The 12,890-nt window shown below is 32.9% G+C and overlaps 1 protein-coding gene across 6 annotated transcripts in view; it reads right to left on the reverse strand.

The window, feature by feature from the left end:
• The window catches only part of LOC118184395 (recQ-like DNA helicase BLM), a 172,840-nt gene that overhangs the window by 1,096 nt on the left and 158,854 nt on the right, over positions 1 to 12,890 (reverse strand). The window lies entirely within an intron of this gene.

Consider the following 12,890-nt stretch of genomic DNA (forward strand, 5'->3'; position numbering starts at 1 on the left):
ATTTGTTAATTGTAAATTTTATAACTTTGTTTTCACACTTCATTTATATTCGCGTATTTTCGTATTAGAAATTAGAAAACAAAATTTTACAAAATATAATAAATATGAACTAGCTTTGTAAGTCTGCAGGATGGAATGCGATTTTTTAATAACATATTTTCTTTAACAAAATAATGGTAATGACTAATTTAATGAAATAATAATAATAATATTTATTACCATTAGATGATTAGAATGAGATTCAATACAATTAGATTTTGAGATGAACTTACAACAATAATAAAGCTTTACATAACAATAACAGAGCTTTAAATCTGCTTTTTTTTTTTGATAATTTTGTTATTATAATATAAAAAAGAAAATCTTAGATACATAGGTTGCGTATCATCATTTAACTTTAACATATATTACATTGGACTATCAGGCAAAGGAGGTATATCTGTTACGGAGAAACACTGAAATCTGGAGAATGTCGACTTTCACCGGTGAATGTCAACATTCACATAGTTGCTTGGTGTATGTCTGAAATATTTTCCAAATACTCTTATTTCTGACTTACGCCAGTGAATGTCGACATTCACCATGTACTAATGGTGAATGTTGAACATATAAGAATATTATATTTCCTTCTCCGTAATTCATTTGCGAAAAAACACACTTGAGACTCAGAATAAGAACTTAAAACACACAGTTTATTCAAAATGAGAAAGGAAATAATAGAAGTTATAAACTTACCAAATTATGTGATTCAAATCTTATTTATTACAACAACTTAAACTATTATGACACTTTGAATTGCACAAGAGGCCCTTGCTTTTACAACTGCATTTATTTGTGGAACACTTCCTTTTGGAATGGCAGCGAGTACATATACTCTTCTCTTTTCGACCTACACCAGAGCATATCTGTGATTGTCGACATACGCTGGTGAGGGTCCGAATGTACAAGAATGTAAAGAAATATTCGATCTTTCACCGACGTATTTGGTGAATGTTGACATTCTCCACTTTCGGTCTTTCACGGTAATATATCTTTAACGAGAATTTTTCTTTGTAAAATTGGCTTTTGTTTATGTTAGCAGAAAGAAAAAAATCTGTGACCTATATATGCAATCATCAAAAGTATTTTTCAGAACAGTTTTAAACGTTCATGAAGAATTAATTATACGTTAATTTCTTTTCGTAGGCAGAAATTTCGTCTAAAACCATAGTTATATCCAAAGGTTGAAGTCTATTTCATTTTCAATGAATATTCTATTTGCACATAATATATTTTCCAATATATTTTAGAAAGAGTAATCCTTCACATTTTCAAAAGAATAAGGACATACTGGATGTACACAATGTAGTAAATCTGCTTTTCATATTTCTTCCAGTGATGAAAACGATTACACTGGAATATTTTCAAAGCAAAATTAAGAAAACTGTTTACGCCAAATTTTGCATAAAGTATCTTCTCGTGTATTTTTTTATTTATTTATTTAAAGTGTGAAATTTTCTCTTTGAAAAAATAAAAAATCATGAATGGAGCAAAATTAATTAATGAGAAATAACTTTGAAATGCAATAATTCCATCGTAATATGAAATAGTGGAGAAAAGTGCAATAGAGTTAATTTAGTTACAATCCCCTCATATGCGTAACTTATGTACTGTCGATTGAGAAATAAAGGTTAGTAAATTAAACCGGTTATTTCAATACTTTTTCTTTATCAATTTTTTTTACGGGCCTTTAAATAGAGCAGTAAAGGTGGCTGAAGACTTGTAGCTCGCTAGGGTTTGAATCCCGGCTAAAGGGTTGGATTCATAGTTTTTGTGTAACGTAAATGCAAGCCAGCTTCCCTTAGAAAGTCCTCCGCAAAGGCATCCCTCCCCTTATACAGGTAATTGTTGTGTGCTTTGATGTAATTCGGTAAGCGAACAAAATTAATCCAATCAAACCCGAAGAACGGGTTGATTACATGTGGAGTTTTCCACCAGGAACGTAAATGCGAGCAATTTTCTCTTAAAAAGGTTTACACGAAAACATCCTTCCTCCTAAGCAGATAGCGTTCGTGAGCTTTTCCATAATCCAATCCTAATTCTCATACATTTAATAGTAAGTTGACATACACCTTATTACAGACAAAATAAGAACCTTTTTTAAAGATATTTTTTTATTAACTTGTCTGAATCCCCTTTATCTCTTGAGGAGTATAAGAATTTCAGCAAATAAAACTGGCTAAAATTTTATATAATGTAACTGATGTTTTGATTCAATTTAGAAGAAGTGAGCTTTACTGATATTTAAATACTTTTTGGCAGATCTCATCCTAAAAGAGGGTTTAAAGATAAATAGATTTTATTTAATTTACAATCAATGAAAAATCATTGAAAGCAATCATTAAATGAATGAAAATCACAAAAACTATTATGCATACAATTGCCTCTTATTTATCTCCTGATAAATCAGACAAAATTGCCTACATAATAGAAGCAGTTTGAAAGAGTTAACAGTTCTTAAGGGTTTTATGCACTCCAAAATAAAATCTTTTTATTCAGGAAGTAAAGAATAGAAGTGGTTTTACCTATTTTCTAGAAGGGCATTAAATCTAAAATATTAATCTATTCTTATTTGCTATGATTAAAAAACATTAAATCTGGTAAGCTTAAAGAGCGTGCAAAATTGCTGACGTTTTAATCATAGCAAAAGTCAGTACTAAAAAAATTAGCTTTAAAATTATGAGACAGTTTGAGAGAGAGACGACCTCTATTTGATTTTAAATATATCGGCGCAAGACGAAACCTGCGGTTTTTGCCAAAATGTAGCCAAACTGATAAGAAGAGGGAAATAATGCGTAGCCAGCGGCTATTCTGAGCAGCGACAATGGGCCACTCAGAGATCTACAGATAGGCGATTCTCTAAAATAGGGAGAGCATGGCCACAGCCGGCATCAAAGAAAGTAATTTTCCTGGTAGAACTGCTGTACCCGCCGGCTTCAGAAAGTTAAGGAAAATATATAAACAGGGGAAAAAAACTAAACAAGTGAATTATCCATAAACGAACTACTAGTTTAATTAATGTTGGAAAAAACTCGGAAGGCTATAATATACAACATAGGTTTGAAATCTTAACTTTATGCAAGAGTGGTTGGAAATTTTCTCTTGAGACAAGTCATGAAACTCTTTTTAAATATTAGAAACTGTAAAATCATCTTCAAGAATACCAAAAAAATTTATAAATTCAAAATAATGATTCCATGTTTGAATATACTATTATCTGCTTTTGTCAATATGAGCATGATTTTGCCCAGCTAAAATTTTTTCAGAACAGTAAAAACAGTGATATCATTAGGATAAGAGATGAGGTATTTTAAGTGACCTTGTTGAAGAGCCAAAAATATTTTAGAAAATAAAGCAATTCAAAATAAAAAGCGGGCATGATTAAAAAATTATTAAACCTTAAAAAAGGTACAAATTTTAACATATACTAGTTCTGTATGATACTATTTAGGACATTTTGATAATAATTGCAAACAAAAATATCTACATTTCATTATAAGCCTGGCTTGGCATTTGGAATGCAACCACAAGAAATCTTTGCATGATTCACTTTCCTTCTCTCTTTTTTCTTTAAATCACTGATGGCAGTTAAGTTAAATGAGACACATCATATCTAGTTAATTTTTATTCCAAGTAATTCTTATGATTAAATTTATTTTTAGCACAAGGAGGGCTCCATTAAACTAATGTGAGGCTCTAATCACAGTGTTGTTTCAAAAGTCTTCAATGTCCACTTTCCTTGCTTTTATGAAATGAGTATATATAAAAGACTGTAGAAAAGTATAGGGCGGTTTAAAAACCTTAACCTCGGTTAGCAACTGCTTTCTTGAAATAAAAGTAATATTTCTAGCTGCTAATGTTTTGCACTCTAAATTAATATACATTTTTATGCAGAATTAAGAAATCATAAGAGGAAGTGTGAATTGTTCAGTAAGGTCTAAAGTTAATCTCCAAATTCTCGATGACTTTTTCATCATAATTAATGTGTTAATACAGCACATTAAAACATTTGGTTATATTATAATTAAATTGTCCACATATAGTCGTGAATAATTATTGATTGCACCCTGCAGGAACCAAATCCCAGGATAAATGTAAATCCATATGTTAATTCTAGTCCTAAATTATCTCAGTGTAAAATTCCATACAGATCAGCTGCATTATTATGTTAAATATATAAAATAACAAATGGCTTGATTTTGTCATTGGAATTTAAGACTTTTTCAAAATTAAATGAAACTGCTCTTCTGTGAATATCAGAATCGATCAGTTATGCCCCGAGAATTCTATGTATCTAAAAAGCGCACCAAACTTGAAAAAAAGTCTGCAGTATCTCACTAAGTAGAACATTTTCAGGAAATGTGTAATTAGGTCCCATGCTCATGTTAACTGGAACAGCATTTGAGTTTTGAGTGTGTGGTTTCTAACACTTTCTTGGGAAAGCATCAGATATCTTAATTTCGGAAATAACATCAAAATCAGGAGTTCTTTCCGATTTCACAGCAGCATAAGATTTGGCCGTTGAATTAGTACGGATATGGGGTAGCATTAGACCATTCAGAATCCTGGGGTGCCTTGGACTGAGCAGACTTGGTTCTTTTCACTTTCATCAGATTTTCAGGGCACAATCTGCAATCCACAGTATGTTTTCCACTGCAGTTACAGTAGTGAAGATTTTCTATCCATTTGGCGGTATACAATCTGAGCTTTTGTGGCCTAGTCCAAACTTGACACATCTAGGTAACAGTTTACATTCATCTGAAGAATGGTAATAGTGCTGCCAATAGTAGCATTAGGCCATACCACCTTTGAATTTATAGAGTTCAATTTTGGTTTTGAAGTTTAGAATATATATATGTTAGATTGTATATTTCTTTCACACCAGCTTGATTTATACTACTTGTGTCTGACGACGGTGCATTTTTGGAACCCACGCACGAAATCTGTACATAGGGCACACTTCAATTACATTGAAACCTATGTCTATCAAATACTGCTTGATTTGGTCAGCATCGAAGTCAGAGGGCAAGTCCGTTAAGACAACTTTGATTTGCTTAGCAGCTACACTATACACAGTATAGTGCTAGATCATATTACTTGTGAGATAGTAATTTTTCTTTGACTGTCACAAATAAATTTTAGAAACTGTCCAGAGATACAAGCTTTGAACATATACGCCGTGTCTTCATTAAGTTTTCTTATGTTCTCAGACAATTTCATCGGAGGAATTATCATTATGGGTTTACATGCACTTTGTAAGCATGTAAGTGGATGTGGAATAAGGGTGGCATTCATGGGAATATTACTACATTCTACATTACTATCATTCAAAACCTCAAATTTACCAGGTTATCAGGAATTCATATTTTAGATTTTTTAGCCCAGAAGGGTGATTAAATTCGTTTTAGTTTTAGTTCAGACTTTTAAAGTTTTCAATGCATTTAAAGCACAGTAGCTACTTATTTTTTCTGAAACATGTTTATTTTATTATTTCAAGATTTAAGTGCACAAATAGGAGTGTCAGAAAATGAAATTTAAATAATAATAATAACCATAATAATAATAAATATATAAAATAAGAGTAATCTGTATACTCAGTACACAAAGGAAAAGCATATTTTTTTAAAATTTTGCTGCAAATTAAATTTAGCAAAAAATCAAAATCACGCGGCATCATCCGTAAATACTTTCCTAATTATACCAAGGCAAACTAGATATCTAGTTGGCCTTGAATGTACTGTGTCTTCAATACGCAACTTCCGGACCAGGGTATTACGAAGGCACCATGAATCTCTCGTCATTTGACCCAATTTCTGGTCCAAACGCATTTCCTTCCCCACCCTTCTGTAGCAGTAGCTAAGTTCAAAATTGTAGCTGTATAGTAGCAATTTAAAGTAAAATAGTCATCCATTATTTTGACTATTTGACAACACTGTAAGCTTTTTTTACAAATCGTAGACAGTGTGACGCTGTAGAAGGCGGGAACACTTCCTTTCACAGTGATTGGCTGAATGAATTCCTGTACTAACGAGAAAATCGTTCTGTGTGGACAGGCGAGTTATCTCAGATATTGTCGGCCAGCTGAGTCGGCCGAGGAAATCGCTACATGTAGATGGGCCTTTAGATGCATTAGTCACCAGCTTCACTACTGATATGGTAAATGTTCTTGATGCCAACAGCATTCCTGTTTCACACAGGAAAAAAGCCACTGATCCTGAACTTAGAAAGCTCATCCAAAAAAGAAACGCTACATGCAAAGAATGGCAAAGGTACAGATATCCAGCGGATAAGCCTGCACTCAATCAATTAAACCACCAAGTCAGGGCTCTCACACATCAACACGCACAACGCGACTGGGCCACTTATCTCTCTTCCGTCTCAGCTGAGAAAAGCTCAGTCTGGAAGGCGACAGCAAAATTAAAGAGATGCTACACCAACATTCTGCCTCCAAAAGGTCGAGAACAAATTGCCATCACCGAAATTGAGAAAGCTGAGTCACTAGCTGATCACTATGCTTCTCAATTTTGCACAAACAACATGTCCCACCCTTCAACGGAACACTTGGTTACCAGCACACTAACACATTTCCTTTCAAAGCCACGCACAAACAACATTACTCCTGTCAAACCATCAGTGGTCTACGGCTACATTGAGAAACTTTAAGTCAAGAAGAGTCCTGGACTGGATAAAATTTCTAACAAGATGCTCAAAAACATGGGTGTCCTTATGCTTCTAAAACTTGCTGCAATCATCAATGCCATGCTACGCCTGGGCCACTTTCCTTCGCCATGGAAAGCTACCACTGGAACCATCGTCTTACAGACCCATCAGCCTTCTTTCATCATTAAGCAAGGTAGCAGAGTTTATCATCCTGCAGAGAATCCTTGCATACACTGAACTAAAAAACATCATTATACCACAGCAGCATGGGATTCGTAAGAAGCACTCAACTGTTGACCAGCTGTATAGGGTCACTGAGCTGATATCACAAGGCCTCCAAGACCACCAGACTACAGGTGCCATCTTCTTCGATGTAGCTAAAGCCTTTGACCATATTTGGCGCCTCATGCACAAAATCATCACTCTGGGCTTCCCAGAGTACATCACGGCTATCACTTATTCCTATCTTAAGGATAGACACTTTATCGTTCGTGTAACAATTCACTCTCTACTCCACAGGCTATCAAGGCTGGCATCCCACAAGAGCCTCCTTGGGCCCATCTACTATAATATGTACATGAACGATATCCCACAATCACCACATACCACCCTGGCTATGTACGCCGATGACATGGCAATTCTCTCAAACAATGAATCTCCTGGTGCAGTTATACAAACACTCCAAACACACATCCATATACTTGAGTCCTGGCTCAACGCCTGGAAAGTAAAGATCAATGTGGATAAATCTGAGGCTGTCTGGTTCACCAAAAGGACTAGCATCGATAATGAAGACTGCATCAACATGTATGACATCCCTATTCAGTGGACTAAGCAAGCCCGATACCTTGGAATTATTTTGGATAGGTGACTCACCTGGACCCCACATATTACACGGATTATAGCCAAGTTCTGTGTCCGTAAACGAACACTTACCCCCTTAATTGACCGAGACTCAGTTCTCTCTATTGACAACAAATTACTCATTTACAAGACCCTTTTGTGTACCATCCTCTCATATGCCTGTCCTGTGTGGGGATATGCTAGTCTTACTAATGTAAAGAAACTCCAAATATTACAGAATATCTTACTCAGACAAGCGGCTAATTGTCGATGGTTCATCAGAAACTCGGCAATTCACCAAGAGCTTGAAGTACCAACTTTATATGTTTACTTTGCTAGTCTTGCAGACAAATTTTTCAAAAATATTCCAAATGTTAATGATAGCACTATACCGGTGCTAAATTATGATTATAATTCTGTGAACGGTTCTGAACTTTCATTTTCTTCGATACGACCCATAAACAGTTCGAACTTACAAAGAATCAAAAGTTGGAAATCATTATGCCGGAATAGCGTCTACACGCGGGCACCCGTAACTGCGAACCTAATTGACTTTACCTGAGCCGACTATTAGGAATAAAGTGTCTACATTATCAGTTGACTATTCAATAGTTATATAAAATAATATTGTTAGAAACTGGCCTACCCTACCTCTTAATCTCTCTGAATATATATTATATCCTTATGCCATTTATTAATTCAGATAAATTAACTAAGAAATAATATTTATTTTTATCGCAAAGCATTTTTAAAGCAGTAAACTTTACTGATATTTCTTATTAAATGTTCTATTGTTCAGAAGAAATCATGATGACAAACAAGTAATAATAATAGGTAGTTGAAATCACCTTAGATTCAGTCAAAGCCTACCAAAACCTAACTCTGGCACTTCTCAGTTTTTACACAAAATCATAGTTCAAGCTGTAGCCTAGATCTGATGATCTGTATTTTATTTATTTTGTGCTATTTACCATTCATTTAATTTTCTATCCTTTTACAGCTTATTCACTTTTAATAATTCATTATTAATTATTTTAATAAAACATTTATTAAAATATTCCATTATTTTAATAATTATAATTAATAATATCCATTCCGTTATTTTAATAATTCATGCTGGAGTCACATATAGGGTGATCCCCATTATTTTATTTATTGTTTTGCTATTTACCACTAATTTAATTTTTTAACTCTTTACAGTTTATTCAGTTTTAATAATTATTTATTACTTTATTTACCTTTCCAGATAACCTTCAAAAGGGCTCTGGTACCACTAATTTTGGAAATTAAACCCTGGTTAGGATATAAGTAAACAAGAAACTAACGCAATAACTCATAAAATGATCGTACATGTTGTAAAGGAACAGTAAATGTTGTCTATTAATTAATATGAGTAATTTTTTATATAACTATTGAAATTTTATATTTTTTGATATTGCAGTTAGTCTATTTTTAGAAATTAAAAAATGATTTGCTAAATTGGAAATATAATTTTGCAGTGGAGAAATTTCGTATTAAGATAAACCAAATTCTGCTTGTCCATCCATGCCAATCACACAGAAAATATTTATCAAAGCAGAAAAAACATAAGGTAGGTGACTGATTATTAGACTTGCAACAGAAAGTGTGGGTATTTCATTCTGGTAGAGTAAAATCAACTTTAAGAAAATGTTTTTGTGATAAAAAAAGTTCAATGCATACCGAGAATGTTAATGAGTGAAAGTAGATCTTGTGATGATTTCAGAGTCTGTTTTGTCAGTGTTTCATCAGGATGCAGAAAAGTTTCTATATAGACATGTGACGATGGTTAAATACGGGACACCATTTCAGTCCTGAGAGAAAACAATAGAATGTGAACTGTAAACATACTTTTTTATGTGTGACATTTCGGTATCAACATCATCAGCCAAAGTTATGACTAATGTTTTTCAGTGATTGCAAAGGGTTTTTGATAATTAATTAGTTTTTGATACATGAACAAATCTCAAGAGATTATCATGCAGAGTAGATAGCAAAATTAAGGGAAGAAATTAATGAAAGAAGAAAGCTATTAAAGGAAGTCTTTTACCACCATAATAAAATGCAATCATTTCCTTCTGTTAAAGCAGTGGCTGTCGTAACTGCTGCAGGAATATTACCTTTCCCTTCATTTTTACATGATATTAAGTGACTTTTTATTTACAAATCTGAACAAAGAATTTGTACAGTGCATTTTGCATGTGGTGATATAATTAATATTATTGATAATTAATTCTTAGAACAGGATAAAGAATTTTGCTCCTAACCATGTACTAGAAGAAACACTGGGATTACCCTAGGAAGAGATTATATTGAAAAATAAAAATATTTTGTTTGCCTAACATTATTTCATATACTCTATTCTTTGAAGTTTTTGATTTACCTCCTTTGTAATATTTTAGCAGAGTAATACATCTCTGCACAACTTTGATGGAATAGTTGTAGCAGTTCAGAGATAATCAGAAATGTATCCCGATTTTTTGCTAGTTTTCGTAGCATAGATTATTCATTAATGCTCCTTGTTATAAAAATGTAGTACAGTCAAAAGTCGTTAATCCGGAATGATCTATGATCCGGACCTCAAAGCTATAAACTTGACGCATGTGCATATGCATTTACACATGCGCATAATACTTTTACGCGTGTGCATATGCGTTTACGCATACACATTTAATGTATAATGGACAGTATAAGCTAAGCTAAAATTATCTAATTATCTATTTCAGTTAAAGTTGCTGATTGCGTTGTTCCAATCTTCGAATTGGATCCGGCTTATTATTTTTTGCAGACTGTTAGAGCAATTTTATAAAAGTAAGCTTGAACTTTCGATTATGTCAAAAAGAATTTCCGATTCTGGAAATGCCAAAGGATCTAGAAAGCGAAAGCATGTTTTGATGTCCATCAAACAAAAAGTGGAATTGCTGCAAAAAATGGATAAAGGCATATCCTTTTTTTCTAACCATTCCGAATAATAAATTCCGAATCATTTCCATCTGTTTATCAATTTCACGCTGCTCTACGGGGTTGGGGGGGAAACGTCGCAGCGCACAATGAACTGGAAGTTGATCTGTTAGCACTATCCTTATCTTCATTGCAGATGTTTTTATTGTATTCGGCTTATAATTCTTTACTAAATGTAGTATTTCATCTCGATGTACTCCGTCTTTGATATGAGTTAAATCAAATTCGTCATCATTATAAATATCACGAATACACATCAAATAGTTTTCTGGTTGCAATTTTCTAATTTCGACTATGCGTAATGTATGCTTCACGCATGCGCGCGTTGAAAGAAATGCTTAATAAAGTAAACAAATAAATATGAAGCTTTTTTTTTTGTAAATTTTGATACCCTTTAAATCATAATTGCTCTTTATTTCATAAATTACGGTTTCATATTTTTAATTTTATAATTTCTGCATGCCATCTTACCAGATTTAAATTGATGAGCTATAATCCAGAAAAACCGATAATCCAGAATCGCCGAAGTCCCGACGAGTCCGGATTAAAGACTTTTGACTGTATATCATGATGATTCATACAAAAGCAATCTCTGCTGCTAAATAATACTTCATGAAAATATTTTGTATCATATATAATATATTTACATTGCCAAAAAAAAGTCACTAAATCTCTGATCTATATACAGTTACTTGCATAAAAAGGGGAAGGATCTAACTGTAAAATTTTGTAGCAACATAGATTGCATTTATCTATATACTTACTTTTCTGTATGATTTCTGTATCTGAATGCCATACCCATATTATTTTTCATTTTAGTAGAAATTTTGCATACATAATAAATCATATCAAATAGATATATTATTTGAAAGTAAAGGTTATTAAGAAGTATGTATATATAGGTATTTCTTTATCATGAACATTTACTTTCATAAAATATTTAAACTGGTATTTTTTCCAGTTGATAAGGAAATATGAAGAAGATTTTTTGCTTTTATGAAAAGAGTGAAAAATGAAAGAATGGTTCAGTGTTTGTTTTATGCAGCGATTTAAGAAATGCACAACTATTTATGATGCAATATAAGAGATTAAAACATTTTTTTGCAAGACATATTGATTGCCTCAGAAGACCAGCACAATAGCAAGAAAATATATGTGTTAATAGCCAAACATACTACAGTATAAAACCAAACGTACCAAGATCCAGAATCATGGGAACTTCAGAAATTTCTGGGTTTTAGGTCATCAGTTCTAGTAAAATGATATAGACATGGCAGCATTTGGGGCTTCACTTGTTAGGTTAGACAGAAAAATGCGAACCTCCAACCACACAAAAGTGGAAAGTGTGATCTTGGCCAACATCAATCAATGTCATTGGCCACAGTAAAATTCCATAGTTAGCTGATGTTTGAAAGTGACATGCAGGAATCTCAGTTAATCACATTTACACTACACCTATTTTTTCCCCCTGCATGTTAGTCTTCACTCCTAGACTTTATAAGAAGAAAAATTTTAATTAGCCCAGAAGGGTTATTAATTTCGTTTTGGCATTTTGCGTTGGTTCGCTATAAATGTCGGTTCACTTTTTAAATATTGCCACCAAATATTGGAGACCTGTGTTATATTTAAAAAAAAAAATTGAATAATGAAGAATCTGCATAAATGTATATAGATTTCTCGCATTGTGATAAAAACAGTACTTCGAACCATAAAATTTTAAATAATTTACGTCTAGACCCAAATATGGGCTTCTGGAATCTCGAATTTGTTTTATTATCAATTTCAAATTTTGTAACACTTTAATGAATTTTTGATTAACAAACTCAACGATTTCAAAGCAAGCAATGGTAAGACTGTATGGAAGGGGGGACAATTTTTTTCTCCAGCGTGCGAGACTGTGTATCAGAAATTCTAAAGATATGCTCATTTTAAAATTATTTTGCAATATTGCTGTTGAACTTATGGCTTAAGTGCAAACATGATATTTAATAAACAATGGTAACACACAAAACGTTAAAAAAATGCCCCTTTGGGGGTTATGTAAAATCTGAAAGCTTTCAGATTCTATTTATTTTTTAATTATTATTATTTTATTTATTTTTCGTTAGTAGGTTGTAATGATAGCTTTAACTAAGCCTTTCTTATCAACCACAGGACAGTAAATTTTGCCTTTCAACTTTAGACCAGGTAGGCAAAAAAAAATGCAGGTACCCTGATTTTACAGGTAGCAATGATAAAACATTGATAAATGATCTTTGTCCTTTTCCTCTTATACCAAACTTTATATCTCCCCTTACTGAATCTCTGATTACTCAATGTATTATTATCGCTGCCATCACATTAATGGCTTCCAGTCAGCTCATGCTCTT

The sequence above is a fragment of the Stegodyphus dumicola genome, chromosome 6 (genome assembly GCF_044657685.1).
Source record: "Stegodyphus dumicola isolate Sdum_Otavi_A_Nest chromosome 6, ASM4465768v1".
Taxonomy (NCBI): Eukaryota; Metazoa; Arthropoda; class Arachnida; order Araneae; family Eresidae; genus Stegodyphus; species Stegodyphus dumicola.